The sequence below is a fragment of the Ambystoma mexicanum genome, chromosome 8 (assembly GCF_040938575.1).
Source record: "Ambystoma mexicanum isolate Mex_15411 chromosome 8, UKY_AmexF1_1, whole genome shotgun sequence".
Classification (NCBI taxonomy): Eukaryota; Metazoa; Chordata; class Amphibia; order Caudata; family Ambystomatidae; genus Ambystoma; species Ambystoma mexicanum.
In genome coordinates, this window is record NC_090929.1 from 1,009,343,660 (window position 1) to 1,009,367,868 (window position 24,209).

Genomic DNA, 24,209 nt, shown 5'->3' on the forward strand with positions numbered 1-24,209 from the left:
GTGTGTGGAGCAGTCAGGGAGATCAGCAAAGGAGGAGGGTTCCACATCTGGGTGTCCTTGGCATGGCAAATTGATCTTTCAATTTTATATACCATTCTGTTTCAAATCTGGGCTTTACTAGGAGGGTGCATTGAGGTTTTGCACTTTGTATGCCTTTGTGTTTCATATCTAGGTATCCAGGTGAGAGGACATTACACTGTAATCACATCTAGGTATCCTGAACATAGCGTGCTCAATTGCGTCATTTCATATAATATTGCGTCTCATATGTAAGTGTCGCTATGAAAGGGCATTGCATTGCACTCACATGTAGGTATCCCTAAAACAACACATTTTTATACACGACTATGTTTCATATCCAGGTGATCCTGTCATAGTGCACTGCACTGTAACCATACCTTGGAATCTCTAAGATGACGACGCATTGGCTTGTTTCATTCCGTGCACCCTTGTGTTTCATATTTGGGTGCCCCAATGAAGGCACATCGCCAGATTCTAGGCTTCAATTTGCTCACACCTTGGTATCCCTAATTAAAGACAGAGATTGGTTTACATACGGTCTCATGTAAATATCCCTAAGAAATCGTACTGCATTGCTTGCAAATTGTGCTCTGTTGCACTCACAAATAGGCAACACTAAGAAAACACCTAACATTGCTGTGTAGTTTGCCCTGTTGTGCTCCACATCTTGGTGTCTCTGGGAAGGCACATTTAATTGTTCCTTTTATATACTGTGGTGTTTTGTGTTTCATAGCTGAATGTTCTTTTGATATACTGTGGTGTTTCATATCTGGGTGTCTCTGTAGAGACGCATTGCTTAGTACTCATTTCTAGGTACCCTTTAGATGGCGAATTAAGTTTTTTGCATTTTGTATACCTTTGTTTTAATTACTGGGCGCAACTTTGAGAGTACATCGACACATACTGTGCTCTGAATTGCCCACAACTAGATACCCCTAACTTAAGGCCTTGTAGTGTTTTACACTGTCAGACATCTAAGTTTCTCTGAGAGGCCATTTTGGATTTCTTCTAGGACATATTGTTTGTGTTCACACATGGGCATCGCTAAAAAGCACATTGCGTTGCTGTACGTTGGGCTCTCTTGGGTTTCACATATAGGTATACCTACATACCTAGACTAGAACATACTACACCTAGCATTTCACACCTATGCTTCTATAGATTAAAAACATGGTGCTGTATAATTATCTTGGCCCATGAATGAAGGCACCCTACGGTAAGATACCCCTCAATATTAAAATATTGTCAGCGTCAGTATCTTCCAGTTTTCCAGACCTAAGCATACAGCACTATGCATTGACAATGAGACACCTAAGGAAGGTCAGCTGAGTAAGAAGGGAACTAACCTGTGGATGCACAATCAATAATCCGGTGACCAACCTTCCACTGACTGGCTTGGATAAACAACAATGAGCAACAACGACCCGTGTGCCCCTCAGGGAGAAAGACTACAAGCCAGATCCAAAACCCGCTTTGTTTCAGGCTACCTCTCCAGCTACTGAAACGCCTGCGCCCATCATGGAGCAGCCGACGAGAATTAACTCAGAAAAATAGATACATGACACCAAGAACCTTGGAAACCCCCCACTGCCAATCTTGCATGTGACCAAATCAAGAATGCAATTTTAGAACAACTTCAGAACCTTCGCTCACTCATCATGACACAGATGCATGAGCCTCCAAGGCCTTAAGAAGAACCATCAATTTATACACTCTCTTCATCACCAATGACCACTCAAAAGCCACGTTCTTGCAAAGATCAGACAAAATAAAAAACCTAACCCATATCCTACTGTACCTATTAAACAAAAAAATATCAGACTCTGTGCAACTGACCAAAACATCATACTGGATGCAAATGACCACCCCACAACAAGAATGGTACGACATCCATTCATCGACATGCATTATTTTCTCATAAAATCCCATTGAAGAAAATAGGGGGCTGTCTGCAAGGGTGTAAAAGGGACGGCGGGGGTTGGGGGGGGTCGAGAATAGTGTTAGATTAATGGGGGGTCAGGGGTGGTTGGGGCAGAAACCTCCCCTTACCCCCCAAAAGAAATGTCAATAGATTTCTTTTGAGAAAAATGTTTTGGGGCACAAAACCCATCAAAACAATCCTAGAACCCCACCAATTAATAGCTTTAAACCAATATCCGAACCAGACTTCAAAAGGTTGGTGAAACTTAGCAACAAAGCCCTATGATTGACCCCTTTCCCTCAAGCATCTACAACGATATCCTTCACAAGGAAACACCAGCTTTCTACCTTTGCAAATTATTCAATTGCTTGTGCCAAACAGGAATTGTACCAACAGCTTTCAAGACTGCCTATGTCAAAGCATTTCTAAAAACATTGCTGAAGACCCAGAAGACCTCCAACGTTCGCCCTATCTCAAACATACCGTACACAGCCAAAATTCTAGTGAGTTTTGTAATCGGCCAAATCTTGGAGCATGTAACGTCTAATAACGTACTGCCTCGCTCACAAGTTGGTTTCAGACATTTGAGAGGCAGCAAATCGGCTCTAGTTTCCATTTGGGATTACCTCAAAATCACAACTGACGTCACCTTGGCACTCGTACTCCTCGACATCTCAGTGGCATTCGACACCGTCAACCACAGTACACTAATCAGAAGGCTCCAAGTAACTGGACTCCATAACAAAATTCTACAATGAATGAGATCATTCCTAATATTCGTCTGGCTCCTCTCTTCCAGTTTGAACCTGTAACCGATTACCTGTGTAGTTCCGCAGGGAGCAAGCAACTCCTTTTTAACATTTATATGACCCTTTTGATGAAGATCATACAATCTTATGGGCTCACATGTTACAAGTATGTGGATGGCAGTGCACACAAATCATATACAAAATAACCGCCAAAGGAAACTCCAGCACCTTTCCAGAAACAGCCTGCGAATAAGCTAATGGTTGACTGCCAACTAACTAAAACCTGAACCCAGACAAAGGAAATAATGATAGTCGTTCCGCATGCTGAAAATTCTCTACCATGGATTTTGGAAATTAGTAACTGCCCTAAACCATCTAAAGTGAGCAAGAACATAGGCATTTTAATCGACAACAGACTCGTGCTGGATCCTCATCTCAACAAAATAGTCAAAAAGTGTTCCTTTGCTCTCTGCTCTATCCACCAGATTGTGCTCTACCTCTTCTTCACTTACAGAGAACTGCTCGGCATTTCCCGGGTGCTTTCAAGAATTGACTGCACAAACAGCATTTATCTGCCAGACTACCTCATAAAAAACATCTTCAACGGAACCAAAATACAGCAGCCAGAGTACTAGTACTCAGCAGGAGGGAACTCGGAGCGCTCCACTGGCTACGAATACAAAAAAAGATCCCATTCATGGCCCTCTTCATAGCTTACAGATCACTTGAAGGTCAAAGAGCAGAATCCTCCAAAACAAAATTTCACTCTACCAACCAACCAGGGACATAAGATCGAGAAACGATATGCTATTGAAAACCCGAAGATTTTGCAGAGAAAGACATGGAGGCTCTGCCTTTCCCACAATGGTGGCCAAACAATGGAATACCCTAGCAAGGAATTTCCACAGCCTACATTACCACCTGAAATTATGAAAAGGCTTAACATTTGGCTCTTCAATGCTTAACAGACAGGATCAACATCCATGAAGCAGCAGAAAGAACAATCCACAATAGTTTGACTTTCACACACATACACAATTTAAGGGAATGACCTACAGGCTCCTTGACATCCACCTAGAGCATAACACCCAGCCCTCAGCAAACTATAACTACTACAAGTCTGCTATCTAGGCACCACCAAAACAACCCTCCCTGTTTTCCTGAATATCGAAACCTCGATACAGGACATCTTCCTGCATCAACCACTAAATGCAAACACTTCTCATCATTATGCAGCTGACCGCAAGACCAATAACTTTAAAGCATTATGTAGACTCACAAGAACATTCCTCCCCTGTTGACTAACCCTCAATTTCTCTCCGACTTACTCACCACACACAAATGCAAACCAGCCATTCACACAGAACTTTTGAAAAATACCCTCTCCCTTGATTTCAAACATCACAAACTTAGCCTTTAAGGTACTGTAATGTAATGCATCAATTGTATAGCGCCTTTTGCCATTAACATGGTCACAATGTGCTGTAGGTTGAACACCCTCAGGGGACCTGAGTCCAGGTATGGGAAGTTGGAGGAGGTGCTATTATGCGTGTGTGCATATTGGCCAAAACGAAGATGTGAAGGCGTGGCCAAGTCTCTGTTATCCACCCATGTCAAGCTGGCATGTGGATGGGTGGTGAGAAGTCTAAAGCGGGTATGCGAGAACGGGCTAGTCATTATGTGTGTAGCTACATATCAAATTATTTTTGTGAAAAGAAGCTGCATTCTTATGCATAGGTGTTGTGCACAGTGTATTGGAGTGGTGTATTATGGCAGATGCGTGTAGGTCGGTAGCCGTACGTTCGGCTAGTTTCCCAAATACATGGAGTGCGAAAAGGTTCAATGCATTGGCTGCATTCTTAAAGTAACCTAGATTTAATACATTTGCTATACTCTAACTCACCTAGTTTTGATTCAGTGACTACATTCTACACATTTCTAAATTCCTTAGCTGGCTACATTCTCCTAGATTCAACACACAGGCTAAATTCTTTGTTAACCTAGAGTCATTATCAAGGCTAAATTCTACATTCTAAATGCAACCTTCACAATTCTTCAAAGTCTGCACGTAGGCTGTCCTCGTAAATTCATCCAGGTGCAATACGTTGGCTAATCCTACCTTCAATTGACATACACAGCCCCTGCCCAACACACGCCCACACTATAAGCATTTATTCAATGCCTCCTACATTTCACATCAAGAAAGCTGACAAGCATGCAGAGCTCACGGTACTTAGTTCTACAACCTAAACACAAGAACTGCAATGATGCCTTTCTAATGGATTGTGTCCACGGATTCCTCATCTTAGATACACTGATATCGTACTTGCCGTCTCAGAGGTTTTTTGACAGGAGAGGGTGCTGTGTGGCAGCGAGTCAATGTCCCTCGACGGTTATCATTGCTGCATCCGGACGTGACACAGATGATAGTATAAATAGCACGCACTGTGCTCGCTGCCACAGTTTCGTTTTTTCACATGCACAGCATGCTATCCGAACTGTTCGACTCTCCTCAGCGAATCTCTCGACTAACATCTTTACTCTTTATTGAGTAAAATCTTTACAATATCTACGCAGAAGACAGGCTTCAATAGATTTGCGGACTGTGATTGGAACATGTCGATCATTGATTCACACAGGATTTGTCTCTGGTGCCTTGGCAAAGAAAAATAAGTCATTGAATGTGGCTCCTGCCAATCAATGACCAGCAAGGCCTTGAAGGAGAGAAGATCAAAGTTCACCCTAGATCGGTCGGTTTCTAAGTCTGTCTTCCTCACCTTCAAAGAGAAAATCTTCCGAATGTAGAAGCTCCATTGAAAACACATTTCCAGAAAGTCTCAATGAACATTCTCGACATTCTAAACGGTCAAGATCCAGGAGCGATTCTCGTCATTCTTCTGCTTCGTCGTCACAGAAGAAGTCAAAGAAAACCATGCCATCAGTCCTCGTCCACTGACTCCTCGCCGGACAAATGCAAGGTATGTTTTCCCGATTAGACCACTTCTGTGGACAAGTGGAAAAAGTTCAGAGAAAAGATGATGGAAGTCTTTTCGAAGGTGGCCCCTCCTGGTCCATTGAAAGAGCTGAAAAAGGCTGTTGAACCACTGCATCTTCCAAGACCGGCAGGGTATCCAGCAAGGCTTCGACCCACGTGCCCAAAAGCCTGAATCTGAAGACCTCAGGGATATCATCTCGCCTAGCATCTTCCACAGAGACTTCATCGAAGCAAAAGGCTTCTGTGACTTTCTCCTCGAAGGAGTTGAAGTCGAAGGGCCGTCGACCTCGGAGACGAGTTTTAAACCCAAGTCTAAGAAGAATTTCTTCAGATCCTTTGAGTCCGTCTTCGATAAACATGAGGAGGAAGATGACGTTGTGCCCTTCGGGTATGAATGTTTTGGAACTCTCAATGTTCCGGAAGAGTTGGTCTCAGACCAGTCCCGGCTTGAAGGCCTAGCCACTTGTCTGAAAGAAGACAATGGTCTAGATACCTCTCCTGAGGTAGAATTTGACACTCCAGGGATACACTCTGACCATAAAGCAAGCCTATAGAATGGTCATTAATAGTGTGATTGAGTATTTGGTTTGGGGGTGTCCTGCTAAGGACATTACCCAGGATGATATTACAGACATTTTGGATAGAGGCCCTCCTAAGGAGCCTGTGCCGCCCTTCCACACGGCACCAAAAAAAAGCATTCTGAAAAACTGGCTGAAACCAGACACCGCTGCTGCAAATGCTGTAAACAAGGAGTCGTTGAAGAAGTACAGACCTTCTTCTGTTAACTCTCCAACCATCCTTCAACAGAGAGTTTGGTGGTACAGGCAGCTACTTTCGCCTGAAAGACTGCAACTAATCCGACCATCCCACCGGATAGGGACAATAAGAAATATGACCCACTGGCTAAGAGGGTATTCTCAGCTGGAAGCAGGGCACTGAAAGCATCAATGCATCTTGTGCTCTGGCGAAATACACTTATACATTATGGAATGTAATTTCCCAAGTGTCAGAAAACATAGGGGAGATGAGAGATGGCTTCAACAACCTCATCAGTGATGAAAAGGAAGCTTCTTGCCAGTCCCTTCAGTCATGCCTTGATGCGTCAGACTGCGTCGTTGGTGTATGGGCTTGAAAGCGGTGATCAGGAGATTTGCGTGGTGATGAAAGTCTGGGTTTGCCCGCAGTGCCCAATCAGGCCTCCTGGACATGCCCTTCAGTGGGTCGAAACTTTTTGGACCAAAGGCTGACAACAGCCTAGAAAAGCTACAAGCCTCTAGGGCTGCTGCAAAAGCTTTAGGGACAGTCCTTCGCCAGCCACAATAACAACACCTGCCTACGCAGGGTTGGAGAGGGTATTCTTTTTCCTACTACTCCTCTTTTAGCCAAAGGGGAAGAGGTTGGGCTACCCAGAGAGGACAAAGGAGGTTTGCGTGTGCACCAGATGCCATGGAGGAAAAACTGATCAGGATGCCACCTCCTCACTGCCCTCAGCCACAGCCCCCAAACGTCTCTCAGCACTTTGCTCACAGGACCCCGATGGGAGGCAGATTGACCCAGCATTTGCTAGAATGGCATCTCTTTACTTCAGATGCATGGGCACTACAGACAGTGGCCCAAGTGTACTGTCTCACATTTCTACAAAGACCCCCATATTCTCCCTCAAGCTAGCAATCTCTTCGGGAACCAAATCCGCTCCTTTTACAGGAGATTCTTTCCCTGTTGGAGAAATGTGCCGTGGAGATGGTACCTGGAGCAGAACAATTCCAGGGTTGGTAATCCACTTATTGTCTGGTTCCTAAGAAAGATGGAGAACTGCAACCCATCTTTGACTTAAGACGCTTGAACAAGCTCATTGGGCAGGTCACATTCAAGATGGTCACTCTTTTGAAGATCCTCCAAGCCCTTCCGCTCCAGGATTGGATGGTGTAAGACGATCTTTGGGATGCTTGTTTTCATGTGCCTATACTTTCAAAGATGTACAGAAAATACCTGCGGTTTGCCATTGGCAGCTCTCACTTTGAGTAGTGCCTTTGGGGCTCACTTCCACCCAATGGTTTTCACCATGTTCATGTCGGTGGTGGCAGCACATCTAAGGAGGGGAGAGAGCCACATCTTTCCCTGTCTAGATGGTTACCTGAACAGAGACTCGTTCTCTGTACAGGCTCTGAAACATCTCAACAGCACCTGCCACTCTCTCCACAAAATGGGCCTCCATCAATTTCAGTAAGTCTCAGGTGACACCTTCTCCATAGCTGCAATTCATTGGAGCAATTCTGGACTCTTCCTCAGGGAAGGCTTCGCCTCCCGAGTTGAGGGCTCAGCATATCTTGCAGGTGGTAACGAGATTTCAGAATGCTCAATATCTGCCAGCATTCAACTTTCTGAGGTTGCTTGGCCTCATGGCATCCTGCATTTTCCTGATGCCAGAAACCTGCCTAAGGATGAGATCCGTCCAGTGGGCCCTCAGATCACAAAGGTCACAATTCTTAGGGGCAGAATGACAGACCGTCTTCAAGTCCCGAGCAAGGTCACCCAGGATCTCCAGTGGTGGGCCTGCAAGGAAAATGTGATGATAGGGAACCTTTTTGGCAACCTTGGGTGTAGATAACTGTAGTCACAGGGTGTAGATAACAGTAGTCACAGATGCTTCCCTCGTGGGATGGTGAGCTTACATGAGCGATCTCACAATCACCTGACTTTGGTCCCCATCACAATCAAGACTACACATAAACCTTTTAGAGCTGAGGGCAATCAGACTGGCGCTGATGGCCTTTTTCCCATCCATACTGGTGAAGAATGTCCTGATAGTGACAGACAACACAGTGGCCATGCATTACCTCAACAAAAGAGGAGTTGTCGAGTCACTACCACTGTGCAGGGAGGCAATGCAGCTGTGGTCGTGGGTGCTACAAAACAGCATTTCTCTATCAGCTGATCACCAAGTCGGAGAAGAGAATATGACTGCACACTTTCTGAGCAGGCAGAGCACGATCTCTCAAAAGTGGGAGTGGGCGCAGGAAGTCCTTCTAGATATCTTCGCCCTTTTGGGAACCCCTCAAGTAGATCTGTTCGCATCCAGTATCAACAGAAAGTGCGACCTGTTCTGCTACAGGGAATTTCTTCAGAAAGGAGCTCTGGGAGAAGTGTTCATAGTGGGCTGGGAATTTCCACTCCTGCATGCGTTCCCACCTGTCCCCTGTCATGCCATCAGGAGGTTGAGGAAGTTCAGGAAATCCACGATACTGATTGCTCCAGATTGGGCTAGGAGGAGGTGGCACCCGGACGTACTAGACATGTCCATATGCCCTTGATTCCATCTTCCCCAGAGAGTGGCCTACGCTCCCAAGAGGTGTGACAATTGCTTTCCCACTGGTTACTTTTCTTGTATTGTCCTGGGATTTGAATTTGGTATTAACTTTTTTAATGGGAGCTCCATTTTTGTCCATTGAGGTTATTAACATTGAAAACCATCTTTTTGGTACCCATTACTTCTGCTCCCAGAGTCAGTGAGCTCCAAGCCTTGTCATGCAAACCATAGTTTATGGTTTTCTCTAAGGAGAAGGTAGTTTTGAGGGTTCATCCCTCCTTCCTTCCCAAGGTTGTGTCTGAATTCCATCTAACACAGAAAATAACCTTCCTAGCTTTGTATCCACCTCCTCGCCATTCAAAGGATGAAGTGAGATAATACAGACGTGACCCTAAAAGAGCTCTTAGTTTCTACATTTCTTGGAGGCGGTGTCAGGCAAGATGAGCAACTATTTATTTATTGGTTATACGGGCCACAGGGTAGGCCAAACAGTGACCAAACAAACTTCATCACATTGGATAATTGTATGCATTTCAGAGTGCTATTCCACTGTAGGAAAAGATGTCCCAGAAAACCTAAGAGCCCATTCTACCAGAGGAGTGGCAAATACTGTGGCTCTCTAAAGAGGTGCTCCAGTGTAAGACACTTGCAATGCTGCAACTTGGTCCTCACTCCACATTTACTCAAGTCATTACTGCTTGGACATTCTGTGGGGCCATTACACTTGATTTGGAAGAGCGGTTCTGCACAGTATCAATCAATAATCCAAAAAAGTATACAAAATACACTTCTCCCATCACCATCAAGAAAACTGCTATGGGAGTCTATTTAAGATGAGGAATCCATGGGGGAACACAATCCGTTAGAAGAAAAAATGACAAACCACTGGTACTGTTTTTTCTTCTGGATGTTCCTCCCATGGATACCTCATCGCCCTCCAATCCTACCCCTTCAACTGTGAGTGCATTTTTAAATATGCTTCTCTCTTTCAACACGATTCAGGTTATTTAATCCTGCAGTCGGCTGTGCAAAAAGAGGGGGAAAACTAGGAACTGAGGGAATGGGTGAAGTGCGTGCTATTTATACTATCATCAATGTTACATCCTGCCGAGGCACATCGAGGGACATTGACTCGATGCCACACAGCGTCCTCTGCTGTCGAAACATTTCCTAGACTGCAAGCAGGATATCAGGATATCTAAGATGAGGAGTCTTTGGGAGGAACATCCAGCAGAAAGAACATTACCAGGGGGGTAAATATTTTGTGCTTCCCTCCCCTTCCCACTATCCAAACCCACCCACTCTCTTCTAGGTTCACCAGAGGGCCTGGAGCTCATGCAAATGGAAGTTGTGTGCAGTACAAATCCTAATAACATAACTAATAACATTGTGGTTAGCTCTGGTACCATCCTAACAGAAAAACAAAATAAATTAAGTTCTACAATGTTTGGTTGGCTAGGCGGCTTGCCTTTACTTTGACTGTGTAAGGAGTCTTCCGGCCCAATGTTACTGTTCACACCTCCCAACACGCCTTGTGGCTATAAAATGTGTAAGTGGAGGTGGAGAAGAAACTCATTTTAGGCATGGGGGTCTACTTGCCTAATCCTGAGGTTTACTGTCTTCCACATATTACGTTAGCTTTTCTATTGTCTCTACTATCATCCAGAACATGTGGGTGCCACCTGCTGCTCCCGCATTTACCTGTTCAGCGACTGGGGGAAGTAGCAGCTCTGTTTGATGCTTGCCATGTCCCTTCCCTAACAGTATGGCAAGGCACATCCTGTCACAGAATTCCCCCTTTCTGACCTGGGTCCAGGAAACAAGGAAGAAGGAAGAGGGGTATGGGAATGGAATTAGGAGGTCCAGGAACAAGGATAACAGAGTAGCGAAGTACGGAGCACACGTCTAGTCGCTGCTTGCAATAGCATTGAGACGCGCGGGGCCGCGGGGGCGCGGCCTATTTGTAAAATACGCTACGTCTGACGTAAAGACAGAGGAAGACGTTCCATGTTAGACGGCCATGTTGGAAGTATCAAGGAGTACAAGCCCCATTGTGATAAGGACCATGAAGTCCAAAAGGGGCGCATTCTGTGGGTCATGACAGCATGCCTCCTCCGGAGACCCGTTCCACCGGGTTTGCCCGGGTGTATGAGATGGTGTTCAGATTAGAAGTTGGTTCCCAGGTTCTTTCACTTGGAGGATATCCTTTCCATTCAACCAGGTATTGAAGCTGACCCCGTTTATACTTGGAATCGCATATTCGGGACACTTCATATTCCACTTGGTAGTCCACCACCACAGGAGGGGGTCTGCAAGATTTCCGGGAAGATCGGATGTAGGTTTTTAATAAAGAAGTGTGAAAAACTCGGTGAATTTTCTTCCAAGAGTCGGGTAGCTTGAGCCGGTATGAGACTGGATTTATGATTTCCTTGATGGAAAATTGACCATAGTACCGGGGGGCAATTTGTTTGGTCGTAAATGTCGGGGTAGTAGCTTCGAGGACAACCAGACTTGATCACCAACTGCATAAGAAGGCCCTGGTCTTCTTTTAGAATCTGCTTATCGCTTAGTATGTATTCTGGCCTCCTCTAAGTGTTCTTTGGCTTCCTTGTGTACATTGATGAGTGTTTCCATCCAAGAGTCGACGGTAGGAACTGGTGTGGGATGTGGAAGAACAGAGGGTAACACTGATGGATGGAATCCTTGACTGCAATGCCGGTCTCTTGTTATCGTGTTTGTTCTGACTACAAATAGAAGAGGCTCGGATGTACAGTTGTACGTCAGTCTTCATTCTAGGCCACCAAAATTGTCTTTGTATAAGACGGAGGGTGTTGGTGATGCCACGATGTCCAGTGTGAAGGGTATCGTGGCAGAGGTTTATTATCCTTTGTTGTAATTTCTGTGTGGGGATGACTAGAGCATTATCCTTGAACAAATATCCATCCCTGGTTCTCAGATTCCATTGATTCTTGCTTGAAATATCCTTCCAGAGCTCAGAGGATTGGGTTTGCATCCAAATTTCTTCCAGGAGACTGACTGCTTGAGCTACAAAAATCGTATGGGGAAACATCTTGGGATAGGTCCGATCTCCAATAGTTTTGTAGTCAGGACGTCGAGATAAGCCGTCAGCAATTATGTTTTGTGATCCAGGGACATGACTGATGTGGAACTGGTACTGGGCAAAGAAGAAGGCCCAACGGGCCTGACAACTGTTCCTACACTCCAAGGATTGTAGAACTTGAAGATTCTGATGGTCCGTGCGGACCTGGACTGGATGTCTCGCTCCCAGGAGTAGGTGTCCCCATTCGGTGAAGGCTTGGCGGATGGCTAACAGTTCCTTTTCCAGGACGGAATAATGTGTCTCACTGGGAGTCAGGGTTTGTGAAAGGTAAGCAATGGGGTGTTCCATCTTGTCCTCAAATTCTTGCTTCAAAACTGCTCCTATGGCGTAGTCAGAGGCATCCGTCTCCACTAGGAATGGCTGATTAATGTCGGGTTGGGCTAGGATGGGGGCTTGAGTAAACTCTGTCTTTAAACGTTGGAATGCCTTGTCTTGAGGTGTAGACCAGAGAAAGGGAGTGTCTTTCTTCAAGAGTGCAATGATCGCTGAACAATCTCAGAAAAGGTGGGTATGAACTTCCGGTAGAAATTGGCAAGCCCCAGGAAGGATTGAACTTGTTTCACGGAAGTGGGAGCTGGCCAAGATAGTATGGCCTTTACCTTCGAATGATCCATATCAATTCCTTCTGGACTAAGGACAAGTCCTAGGTAATGAACAGAGGTGACGTGAAACGGGCATTTCTCGGGTTTGGCTAGGAGTCTATGTTCACGTAGTCGTCGTAATACTGCTTTTACATGCTCTTCATGCTTTAGAGGGTCCTTGGAGTAGATCAGGATATCATCTAGGTCATGGGTGCACAACATACGGCCCGCGGGCCAGTTGCAGCCCGCCATGCTCTTTTGTCCGGCCCGCGAGGGACAAAGACTTTCCTAATGGAGGGCGGCCCGCGGCCGCCCTCCATTAGGAAAGTCTTTGTTGTCTTCCGGGCCGGACAAAACACTGGCCCTCCATTGGCTCAGCACACACGCACCACGTCGCTCCTACGAGCCACGTAATGCGTGTGTGCTGCACCAATGGAGGGCCAGCACTACGGCTGGCGTGGCCAGTAAGGCTTGATGCCGGAAGGCATTTCAGCCTTGCTGGCCACGCCAGCTGTATTACGATTCCAGCGTTCCAGCTTACCTGCCGCTTACCTGCCTTCCAGCTCGTCTCCGGTAAGTGCTCTGTTTGTGTTTGTGTGTCGGGTTTGTTTTGCTTTGTTTGTGTGTGTATGTTTAGATGCGGGGGTGGGGGAGTGTGTCGGATGTGTATGAATGTTTGTATTTTAATGTATTTTGTGTGTATGTTGAGATGCGGGGGTGCGGGAGTGTGTCGGATGTGTATGAATGTTTGTATTTGAATGTATTTTGTGTGTATGTTGAGATGCGGGGGTGTGTGGGATGTGTATGAATGTTTGTATTTGAATGTATTTTGTGTGTATGTTGAGATGCGGGGGTGGAGGGGGTGTCGGATGTGTATGAATGTTTGTATTTGAATGTATTTTGTGTGTATGTTGAGATGCGGGGGCGGGGGGGTGTTGGATGTGTATGAATGTTTGTATTTGAATGTATTTTGTGTGTATGTTGAAATGCGGGGGTGGGGGGCGTGTCGGATGTGTATGAATGTTTGCATTTGAATGTATTTTGTGTGTATGTTGAGATGCGGGGGTGGGGGGGTTGTCGGATGTGTATGAATGTTTTGATTTGAATGTTTTTTGTGTGCTGATTTGGTGGGGTGGGGGGGTTCGGATCTTTATGGGTGCATGTTTGTGTGTGTGTGCTGAGTTGGGGGGTGGGGGTTTGGGTCTGTATGGGTGCATGTTTGTGTGTGTGCTTAGTTGGGGGGTGGGGGTTTGGGTCTGTATGGGTGCATGTTTGTGTGTGCGCTGAGTTGGGGGGTGGGGGGTTCGGGTCTGTATGGGTGCATACTTGAGAGTGTGTGCTGGGGTGGGGGTTTGGAGTTGGGAGGGTGGGGGGTTCGGGTCTTTATGGGTGCATGTTCGTGTGTGTGTGCTGAGTTGGGGGGTGGGGGGTTCGGGTCTGTATGGGTGCATGCTTGAGAGTGTGTCTGCTAAGTTGGGGGGGTAGGGGCTCTTGGAGTTGGGGGGTGGGGGTTTGGCTCTTTATGGGTGCATGTTTGTGTGTGTGCTGAGTTGGGGGGTAGGGGTCTGGGTCTGTATGGGTGTATGTTTGTGTGTGTGCTGAGTTGGGGGGTGGGAGTTTGGGTCTGTATGGGTGCATGCTTGAGTGTGTGTGCTGGGGTGGGGGGTTTGGAGTTGGGTGAGTGGGGGGTTTGGGTCTTTATGGGTGCATGCTTGAGAGTGTTTGCTGGGGTGGGGGGCGGGGGGTTTGGAGTTGGGGGTTGGGGGTTCGGGTCTTTATGGGTGCATGTTTGTGTGTGTGCTGAGTTGAGGGGTGGGGGTTTGGGTCTGTATGGGTGCATGCTTGAGAGTGTGTGCTGGGGTGGGGGGGTGGTGGGTTCGGGTCTGTATGGGTGCATGCTTGAGAGTGTGTGCTGGGGTGGGGGGTTTGGAGTTGGGGGGGTGGGGGGTTCGGGTCTTTATGAGTGCATGTTTGTGTGTGTGCTGAGTTGGGGGGTGGGGGGTTTGGAGTTGGGGGGGTGGGGGGTTCGGGTCTTTATGGGTGCATGTTTGTGTGTGTGCTGAGTTGGGGGGTTCGGGTCTGTATGGGTGCATGCTTGAGAGTGTGTGCTGGGGTGGGGGGTTTGGAGTTGGGGGGTGGGGGTTTTGTATCTTTATGGGTGCATGTTTGTGTGTGCTGAGTTGGGGGGTTCGGGTCTGTATGGGTGCATGCTTGAGAGTGTGTGTGCTGAGTTGGGGGGTGGGGGGTTTGGAGTTGGGGGGGTGGGGGCTCGGGTCTGTATTGGTGCTGGTTTGTTTGTGCTGATTTGGGGGGTGGGGGTTTGGTTGGGGGTGAGGGGGCCATGGGGTGGGGAGTTTGGTTGGGGGTAAGGAGGCCATGGGGCATAGTGTTTGGTTGGGGGTGAGGGGGCCATGGGGCATAGTGTTTGGTTGGGGGTGAGGGGGCCATGGGGCATAGTGTTTGGTTGGGGGCGAGGGGGCCATGGGGCATAGTGTTTGGTTGGGGGTGAGGGACCTGGGGCGCCGCCTGACCCACGTATGCCGGGCGCAGCGCGGGATGAAACCGAGGCTGAGCCTCGTTGAAATCAGCTGTATCCGCCGGCAGGCAGATCACGCCGGCGGCCAGCTACAAGGCCACTCTAAGGCCTGTTGAGAGCCTGTTCACCCCCATTCACTTTTCTTCACCGTGGGGCGAGGGCAGGAGCCCCCCCAGCACCCCAGCAGAGGAACCACGAGCGAGACCACGAGGATCAACACGGACAGGGCCTGCCTGACCCTGTCCCCACACGCCGCCTGACCCACGTATGCCGGGCGCAGCGCGGGATGAAACCGAGGCTGAGCCTCGTTGAAATCAGCTGTATCCGCCGGCAGGCGGATCACGCCGGCGGCCAGCTACAAGGCCACTCTAAGGCCTGTTGAGAGCCTGTTAGGAGCATCAGGAGCCAGGGGCCACAAACTCTGCCCGTGCTGCTCCAGGTGGAGTGCACCATCGAGCCTAGAGCCAGGACCCCTTGCAATCCACCTACAGGGTAAGCATACTGCCCCCTCCTCCACTATCCACTCCCGACCCTCGAGCTAGAGCCCTGACCTAGCACCTTCTAACATTGCTACGCCCAAGGTCCCACATGCACCGTTGTGCTTCTGAACTGCAACAAAATATTTAACGCACAATCCATAGCCAACCAACCATGCTCTTGCCTTACTCTGTAATATGCTGCCATATGACAATAGTACCGTTACCACGGTCGCCCAGAGACCACTGTGATACTGTGTTGTGCCCTATGGTCGTATCTAGACCACACTACTGTGTTGTGCCCTACGGTCGCATAGTGACCACGCTATTGTGTTGTGCCTTATGGTCGCATAGTGACCACACTACTGTGTTGTGCCTTATGGTCGCATAGTGACCACACTACTGTGTTGTGCCTTATGGTCGCATAGTGACCACGCTATTGTGTTGTGCCTTATGGTCGCATAGTGACCACGCTATTGTGTTGTGCCTTATGGTCGCATAGTGACCACACTACTGTGTTGTGCCTTATGGTCGCATAGTGACCACGCTATTGTGTTGTGCCTTATGGTCGCATAGTGACCACACTACTGTGTTGTGCCTTATGGTCGCATAGTGACCACACTACTGTGTTGTGCCTTATGGTCGCATAGTGACCACGCTATTGTGTTGTGCCTTATGGTCGCATAGTGACCACGCTATTGTGTTGTGCCTTATGGTCGTATCTAGACCACACTATTGTGTTGTGCCCTATGGTCGTATCTAGACCACACTACTGTGTTGTGCCCTATGGTCGCATACTGTGCCCTAATTTTGCTGCCCACATTGCATTCTGATTCTAGTTGTGCCATGTTGAACGATACCATCGCCATGCCTCAACAATCCACCAGCTCACCAGCTGCCCCACTGGCATTCCTCTCCAACATTCCTCCCACCTACTTCCTACCATCATTCTTCACTGAAAGCATCCCCACAGCACGTCATCCTCCACCCAGCATAACTTCCTACACTAGACCCATCCACACCAGGAACCAACTCCTAGGTCTCCGTTCTAGATACCCTAGACTCACCCACCAAGCACCTCCCACCACTCTTAACACGACTAACACGCCACCCCCTACAGTCAAAACACCCTTACCTAAACCCACCATGCCGCACCCCATCCCGGCAACACCACTCAACACCACCCCTACCTCGGCCCAACGCACACACAACCTACAGTGTGCCCTCATAAACGCCAGATCCATCCCTGCCCATGCCATTGAAATTCACGAACTCCTAACTAGCTTGGACCTCGACATCCTAGCCATCACCGAGACATGGCTGCACAGCGCTGCAGGGCCAGCCCTCAACCTTACTATCCCACAGGGGTACGCCATTATCCGGCAAGACCGCCTCTCCTCAGTAGGTGGTGGGGTAGCATTCATCCTGAAAGATCACCTCGAGGCCAGACAAATCACCTCCAATCTAGGTGACAACATAGACTCTCTAGCTATAAAAATTGCCCTCTCCCCTAACTCCACCATCACTTTCAACCTAGTCTACCGCCCGCCCGGCCCACTAACAGAGTTCCATGAGAACCTTGTACACCGCCTAACAGAAAACCTAAAACCCACCTCCAAAAGCATCTTTCTAGGTGACCTTAACCTGGGGTATAACGACAAAAAGGACAAGCCTGCTAAATCTCTTGCACTAGCCCTAAAAGAACTAGGCTTCGACCAAAAAATAACCTCACCCACACACAACAAAGGCCGTATCCTGGACTGGATAGCTGACCACAACTGTCACGTCGACATTAGCTCCATCACCCCGACTCCTTGGTCAGATCACCACCTCATTCACTTCTTTATTCCCGCTGTATCTAACACAAACAAACCTAACCCCATTCCCCCAGCACTGGCAAGATGTGTAAAAAATCTCACTAAAGATAAAATTACTCCCCACCTTCACATCCTCTCCACAGACCTCAAGTCATCTGACCCGTCAGAATTAGCAGATATCTACAAGAGCACCATAAGCACCGCCATTGACGCCATTGCCCCCTTGCAGACCAAAAAAGCCAAAGCTATCAAACACTCAAACACCTGGTTCTCCACTGAACTCAAAGAACTCCGCTCACAGAAAAGAAAAGCTCTAAACTCCTGGCAGAAATCGCCTTCCCCAGCCACCCTATCCTCCTACAAAAAAATCACTGCCCAATACAAAAAAGCCATAATCACAGCTAAATCAGTCTCTTATAATGATAGAATTGCTAATGCAAGCTCCGAATCCAAAGAACTCTTCGCCATTTTCAACGAACTCACCACACCGGCCACCAAATCACAAGACATTGTTAAAGACCAAATCTGGTGCAATTCCATACAATCTGCCTTGTTAAATAAAATTGAACTCCTACAAACAAAAATTAAGGAGCACCACAAAAACCTATCACTGCACCTCAAATCTCACACCACCACGAGCCACATGCCCACCCCTAGCTCGGGAACCACATCCACCAAAGCCCCCACTACCCCGTTCAAATTCAGGGAAGTCACAGAACACGAAGTTATTGAGATAATGAACAAGATCAAACCATCCAATTGTAAAGGAGACCCCTGCCCCGCCAGCCTGATCAAAGACTGCACTGAAACACTCGCCCCTTTCCTTAAATCATTCATCAATGCCTCTTTCAAAGCCAACACTGTCCCTGACAGTCTAAAAGAAGCCTGGGTGCGCCCGCTTCTAAAAAAAACCACCCTCGACCCTGAAGTAGCTACCAACTACAGGCCCATCACCACTGTGCCTTTCCTGCTCAAGATTCTGGATAAAATGGCCTACACACAAATCCAGGATTATCTCGAAACCAACCATATCCTAGGAAAAAGACAGTCAGGCTTCCGACCAGGTCACGGAACAGAGTCAGCCCTACTTGATCTGAAAATACAGCTTGCAGACACTATGGATAAAGGCAAACCGGCACTCCTTCTCCTACTGGATCTATCTGCCGCCTTTGACCTTGTCAACCACGATATCCTAGGCATGCACCTAAAAAATGAAGCACACTTCTCCCCGGAAGCCATTGCATGGGTTGCCTCATTCCTAAATGGCAGACTCATGAAAGTCTTCTCTGACACTGCCTCGGCAACCCCTACCACCATCCACTGCGGCGTCCCACAAGGCTCCTGCACCGCCCCCACTCTCTACAATATATTCACCCTTCCTCACTTCAAGGACCTCGACTGTCGTAACATAGCGTACACCAACTACGCAGACGATACGCAGGTACTACTCCCTCTAACTGGGACCTACGAAGAAGATGCTACTGCATTAACCAAAATCTACACAGCCATCCAAACCTGGATGGCGGCCAACGGCCTCTGCCTAAACGGGGACAAAACCGAAATCCTCATAGTAGGGACCAATGAAATTCTCAACAAACTCCCCCCCCAATACAAATCCTTCAACATTGACAACTCCACCATCTCAGTCTCCAAGTCTGTTAAAACCTTAGGCGTTCACCTAGATGCCTCACTATCTATGTCTCGCCAAGTCAACGCCATTGCCTCTTCCTCAGCACTTACCACCAAGATGATAAATGCTGTCAAGCCGTTTCTCTCCGCCAAAAACTGCCTGTCCATCGCCAGAGCCACTATAGGTACAAAACTAGACTACTGCAATGCACTGTTCCTAGGCACCTCCGCCCACAACCTAAAAAAACTCCAAATCACGCAAAACAATGCGCTCCGGGCAGCACTGTCCATTCCAAAAAGAGAACACATCTCGCAAGCAAGGAGAGATGCCCACTGGCTACCTGTGAAGGAACGCATACTGTTCAAAGCCATGACCATCACACACAGATGCCTATCCCTGGATGCCCCACCCTATCTCGCAGAAAGAATCACACCGAAAGCCTCCATCAGACCCACCAGAGCTCACCGCACCAACATGATTGATGTCCCCACGTTTCAAAGATCCAGGGCGGGAGGAACCAGCTTCCAACACCTCGCACCAAAAAACTGGAACTCCCTACCTACCTCACTAAGGAACGAAAAATCATACCATACCTTCCGTAAAAACCTCAAAACCCTCCTATTCCGCTAAAGTCTGCCACATTCACTCTCATGCTTGCATTGTATCCACAGCATAGCATAACCTTTAAGCTCAATGTTTATTACCAATGTGAAATGTACTATGTAACTCGGTTACATCTGTAAACACATTCCTATGCTTGTGTTCATGACTAAGTCTGCTGTAACAGCGCCACGATGCCCCAGGGCAGTTCTGTGCGCTTTATAAATGCAAATAAATAAATAGTGTTTGGTTGGGAGTGAGGGGGACATGGGCATAGTATTTGGTTGGGGGTGAGGGACATGGGGCATAGTGTTTGGTTGGGGATCAGGGGGGCATGGGGCATAGTGTTTGGTTGGGGTGAGGGGGACATGGGGCATAGTGTTTGAGGGACATGGGGCATTGTGTTTGGTTGGGGGTGAGGGACATGGGGCATTGTGTTTGGTTGGGTGTAAGGGGGCCATGGGGCATAGTGTTTGGTTGTGGGTGAGGGGGACATGGGGAATAGTGTTTGGTTGGGGGGAGGGGGACACGGTGCATAGTGTTTGGTTGGGGGTGAGTGCCATGGGGCATAGTGTTTGGTTGGGGTGAGGGGGACATGGGGCATAGTGTTTGAGGGACATGGGGCATTGTGCTTGGTTGGGGGTGAGTGCCATGGGGCATAGTGTTTGGTTGGGGTGAGGGGGACATGGGGCATAGTGTTTGGTTGGGGGTGAGGGGGACATGGGGCATAGTGTTGCACTCCAAGAGTGAACCCAATAATAAAGCTAAAACAGGCACAGTTAGGAGATGTTCATCTTTGGCTTTTTGAGGAAACCTGACTCAACGAAGGCCATACTCCTCTTGGGCAACCCAAATAGCAAACTGTAGCAGTCCAAAATAACGGCATGTCCAATCTAGGGTCAAAAAAATATATATAAGTTAATTAAACAGGCGAGATACAATAACTAAATAGAAATAAATTATAACAATGGAAAATGTGTAGTACAAAATGTAAGTTTGAAATGCAAATAAAAATCGTTACCCCTCAAAAACATTCTTTTTCCATGTGTTTAGTACAACTTGGGGGTTTAAAAAGCCTCCTGCCACGCCCCGCCTACCGCCCCGCCCACATTTACTTTTCGGCCCACTATAGCTCTCATGTAAGGTACTTTTGGCCCTCTGTCAAAATCAGTTGTGCACCCCTGATCTAGGTAGACGATGACGAAGAGGAACAGCTTATCAGAGAACACCTCATCCATAAAACATTGAAAGACGGCAGGGGCATTAGCAAGTCCAAAGGGCATTACCAGATATTCGAAGTGTCCAAAGGGTGTTCTAAAAGCGGTTTTCCATTTGTCTCCTTCCCTTATACGAATCAGATGATAGGCACCCCTGAGATCCAGTTTCGTGAAGATTACAGCTCCTCTCACTGCTTCCAGGATATCCGAGATCAAGGGTAAGGGGTAGCGGTCCTTGAGGGTGCATTGATTTAATCCACGATAATCGAGGCAAGGTCTAAGTTCCTTGGTGTCCTTTTTGGGAACAAAGAACAACGAGGCTCCAGCTGGGGATTTCAATGGTCTTATGGTGCCATTTTCAAGGTTGGTATCCAAGTATTCTCGTAGGGCTCTTTTTTCAGGTTCTGATAGGATGAACATCCTCCCGAAGGGAATCACTGCTGAAGGTTTTGTGTCTATGGCGCAGTCTTCAGGTCTGTGAGGGGGTAAAGCCTGGACTATGGCAGTTGAAAACACATCAGCATAACTCTGATAGGCCTTTGGAACCTGTACGATATTGGAAACCATGAGTGGTACTTGCTGATCTATTGATGGTTCTTTGGAAGGTGTCAAGGAGGAGTCCAGGAATAGACAGAGAGACATACAAAACTATGCTCCGAGAAATAAGGATCCTGCTTCCCAGTTGATATAAGGATTATGTTTCTGTAACCAGGGCATACCCAGGACCATGGGGTAATGAGCATACTTCATGATGTCAAATCTGATCAACTCTTGGTGATGGTTTATTGAAAGCTCAATCTCTTTAGTCTGCAAGCTTATGGGTCCTGAAGTGAGGGGTCCTCCATCGATCGCTTCCACCGGTTGCATGGTACTTCGAGTCTCGTAAGAATGTGGTGACTAAAAACCCAATCTTGATCAATGAATACTCCCATAGCTCTGCAGTCAACCAAGGCCAAAATGCAGTAGGTCTTATTTTTGGATGGCGATATGAGGGCCTGTAATATCACTAGGCTATTTTGTCCAGGAGAGTTCAAGGATGGAATAGACGTGGAGCAAACATCTCTCTCCCGAAGCCTTTCTCCATCTAGGATCGGGAGCTGGCGTTTCCCGATCGCCGAGGAGGGGCTAGAGGACATTCTCTAACCAGGTGTTTATCCGAGGCACAGTTACATGCATAACCCCGTATGAATCCTTCTCATCCTCTCTTGTGGGGATATGGGTCCACAGAAGGCTCCTATCTGCATAGGTTCTGGTTCAGTAGCTGACCCTGGATTATTGTCAGTTTTGGAGGTAGTCTCGAAGGATACCTTCGGGGGGGGGGGTTACTTTGGATTTCTTCTTCTCTGCCTTTCTTTCCTGGATACGAAAATCTATTTGCATGGCAAGGTCCATAAGAGCCTGGAATGAGCTTGGGCGAGCCACTCTGGCCAACTCATCTTGATCGCCTCATTCAGTCCCCTTCTGAACAGAGTACAACTTGCTTCAGGAGACCAGTCAGCTTCCTTGGCCAATTGCTTGAATCGGGTTACATGCGTAAGCATATCCTGGGATCCCTGTTGAAAGTCTAGCAGGCGCTCCTGGGCATTATAGACCTGCTCTGGGCGGTCAAACATGGTTTTAGGGCTTGAATGAAACCATCGTAGTCATCCAGGAGGGCATCACCGGAATTGACTAAGGGCGTAGCCCAGGTTAGAGCATTTCCGGAAAGGTGTGAAATTATGAAGCCCACCTTAGCCCTGGGAGTTGAAAAGTAGTAGGGCTTAAAAGTAAAATGAACCAAACAAGAATCAAGGAATCCACGAAGTGTTTTTGCCGACCCATCGTATTTGTCAACAATGCCGCCCAGCAATACACTGTCCTTTGTGGCAGAATCACGGGATAGAACTCATTGTTTGAGAACGGCGTTCTCCGCTTTTAAATTTTGTACCTCGGTAGTTCTTGCATGCCACGCATGAGATCCTGAACAGCCGCTTCCATGTCGACTTTGAGTTTGGTCGTTTGGCGTCTCAAACTGTCACAGAATTCCCCCTTTGTCACCTGGGAGCGATCCTTGCAGGATTTCTTGAGCGGTGTCTTCTTACGCACGGACCTGGTCTTGTATAAACCCGCGCAAGCCTCTTCTGACTCCAGCGTGCGTTCAGAGTTCCGGGATTCAGATACTCCGGGATCCAGGAACGAAGAAGGTGCGCACACGGCGCAGGAGTCCAGAAAACAAGGAAGAGGGGTATGGGAATGGAATGAGGTGGTCCAGGAACAAGGATAACAGAGTAGCGAACTACGGAGCACACGTCTAGTCACTGCCTGCAATAGCATTGAGACGTGCGGGGGCGTGGCCTATTTGTAAAATACGCTACGTCTGACGTAAAGACAGAGGAAGGCGTTCCACGTTAGACGCCATGTTGGAAGTATCAAGGAGTACAAGCCCTGTTGTGATAAGGACCATGAAGTCCAAAAGGGGCGCATTCTGTGGGTCATGACACATCCAGGATGCTTGTCACCTGCAACTTGTACACAGATACCCCAATGCTCTAAACACAGGACACCTAGACGCAGATCTGCACACAGACCTCAGGGTACTTCCATTGTGCATGCATCAACACAACAACCAAGCTGTCTTGCATTTTCCCTCTCCCCCCCAATAAGCTAAAGCACTCCCCTCCCTTTTAGAGGTGCAATAGTTCCTAGAGGCGTGCACATGGCAGCGGTGCATGGTATAAACCCCAATAACATAAGACCTGGTTGACTTCTGCCAGACCTAAAAAAACGTGTCAACCATAAAAAAAAAAACGGTTTCAATGAAATTGAGCAATGCACCAATAGTGATCCTACATGGATGATCGATCAGATTATTATTAATCTAGCACATACTTTTGGTTGCTGGTCTTCGAGACCCTAATGTCCTCTTCCTCTACAGCAGAGAGTGAAGGGAGGGAAACCAGATCTGAGCTGTGATGGGTGGGTCTTAATGATCCTTGGCCACTCCTGCGCACTCACTCCTGAGTCAGGGTATATATCAGGCAACTCCCCGGGCGGCATCATTATTCTGTCCCCGTTTCGCCCGCGCACGCAGGTTGCGCTGCCTTCGAAAGCCGCCGGCAGCCGCCCAGCAGACTGTAGATGCCGGTGAGTACAGAGCTTCACTTGTTGTTAATCTGTTTACATCACTCCATTTTTTAAGGACTTTCTTACAAACCATGCAGTTTGCTACAGCGCCGACCTGTCAGAAAGTGACCATGTT

The 24,209-nt window shown here is 47.8% G+C and overlaps 1 protein-coding gene across 4 annotated transcripts in view; it reads left to right on the forward strand.

The window, feature by feature from the left end:
• Window positions 1-24,209, forward strand: part of PRXL2A (peroxiredoxin like 2A) — a 541,215-nt gene that overhangs the window by 275,021 nt on the left and 241,985 nt on the right. Inside the window, exon 1 of one of the 4 annotated variants that reach the window (XM_069610933.1) lies at window positions 24,014-24,094. The exons of the other annotated variants lie outside the window; for them this stretch is intronic. The gene's annotated coding sequence lies outside the window, so the exon portion shown is untranslated. Of the gene's footprint in view, window positions 1-24,013; window positions 24,095-24,209 lie in introns of those variants that run through there. 4 annotated transcript variants of the gene reach the window in all.